Source organism: Colobus angolensis, unplaced genomic scaffold, assembly GCF_000951035.1.
Source record: "Colobus angolensis palliatus isolate OR3802 unplaced genomic scaffold, Cang.pa_1.0 Scaffold155, whole genome shotgun sequence".
Taxonomy (NCBI): domain Eukaryota; kingdom Metazoa; phylum Chordata; class Mammalia; order Primates; family Cercopithecidae; genus Colobus; species Colobus angolensis.
This window is the reverse complement of record NW_012114655.1, coordinates 3,991,873-3,993,605: the sequence shown is the minus strand read 5'-3', so window position 1 is coordinate 3,993,605 and position 1,733 is coordinate 3,991,873. Positions and strand designations below refer to the sequence as shown.

The 1,733-nt window shown below is 42.8% G+C and overlaps 1 protein-coding gene across 3 annotated transcripts in view; it reads left to right on the top strand.

Annotated features, from left to right (window-relative positions):
- The window catches only part of SPIRE1 (spire-type actin nucleation factor 1), a 220,503-nt gene that overhangs the window by 95,233 nt on the left and 123,537 nt on the right, over nt 1-1,733 (top strand). The gene's annotated exons all lie outside the window — the stretch shown is intronic.

Here is a 1,733-nt window from a genome sequence, read left to right as displayed (position 1 = left end):
TCTTTTTTGAGATGGAGTCTCCCTCTGTTGCCCAGGCTGGAGTGCAGTGGCACGATCTCAGCTCACTGCAGTCTCCGCCTTCTGGGTTCAAGTGATTCTCCTGCCTTGGCCTCCCAAAGTGCTGGGATTACAGGCACCTGCCACCACACCTTGCTAATTTTCGTATTTTAGGTAGAGATGGGATTTTGCTGTGTCTACCAGACTGGTCTTGAGCAACCCCCGCCTCAGCCTCGCAAAGTGCTAGGATTACAGAGGTGAGCCACCATGCCTGGTGATTGTAAGTCTTAAAATTAGGTAGTGTAAGTCATCCCGCTTTGTTATTCCTTTCCAAAATTGTTCTGGCTATTCTAGATAATTTGCATTTCCATATACTTTTTTTTTTTCTTTTTGAGACAAGTCTCACTCTGTCACCCAGGCTGGAGTGCAGTGACACGATCTCGGCTCAGTGCAACCTCTGCCTCCTGGGTTCAAGCGATTCTCTTGCCTCAGCCTCCTGAGTAGCTGGGATTACAGGCATGCACCACCATGCCTGGCTAATTTTGTGTTTTTAGTAGAGACGGGGTTTCTCGATGTTGGTCAGGCTGGTCTCGAGCTCCTGACCTCAGGTGATCCGCCCACCTCGGCCTCCCAAAGTGCTGGGATTACAGGCATGAGCCACCGCGTCCGGCCTCCATATACATTTTTAAATCAGTTTTTCAGTTTCTCTAAAAATCTTAACTAGGATTTTAAGATTGCGTTGACTTTAAGTCAGTTTGGAAAGAGCTGACATTGTAACAGTATTAGTCTTTCAATGCATAAATTTGGTATATCTCTCCGTTTACTTAGACCTTTACTTTCTTTCAGCAATGTGTAGTTTTCAGTTTTAGGATATTGCAAGTTGTTGTAGGCAGGAGTAACTCTTACGCAGATGCAAATACATATGCCTATTTACCACTTACAAAAAGCAACAAAAGCATATCTAAACTTTAGGGGAAGGCCAGGCTCAGTAGTTCATGCCTGTAATCCCAGCACTTTGGGAGAATCCCTTGAGACCAGCCTGGGTAACATAGCAAGACCCCATCACTACAAAAAAATACAAAAATTAGCTGGGCCTGGTTGTGTGCATCTGTAGTCCCAGCTATTCAGGGGGTTGAGGCAGGAGGATTGCTTAAACTCAGGGATTTGAGGTTATAGTGAGCTATGATCATGCTACTGCCCTCTACCCTGGGCAACAGAGTGAGACCCTGTGTCTAAATAAATAAATAATTACTAGGGGAAGATTTTTCTTTTTTGAGAAATGACTAGCTTTTTATTTTAATTTTTTTATTCTTTTTTACTCTTTTTGTTCACTGAGTCATAACTAGCCATTTTTGAGGATCTAGTTTGTCAGACTGAAGTCATGAATAATTGCTGTATCACTGTCAATAACTTCGATCCCTGTCTTTCTATCATTTTCAACTTTTTCCTCTCTACCTTCTTTTCATCACCATTCAAAACATGCTTAAAACTCTGGTCTTAAAAGACAGACTAAAAAACACCTGCCTTTGCCCTGTCTTATCTCCAGCTACTGCCATGTATTTTCCCTTCATAGAATTTTCTGAGACTGCTGTGTACAAGTTTCTGTTTACTCACCCAGATTGCCCTTGCCAAAGTCTCCAATGACCACCTTACTGAATCCAGTGGACGTGTGCTAGAGTTCCTCTTCTTACTCACATTCAATACACATGACGATGCCTTCCTTCTTGAAATATTTT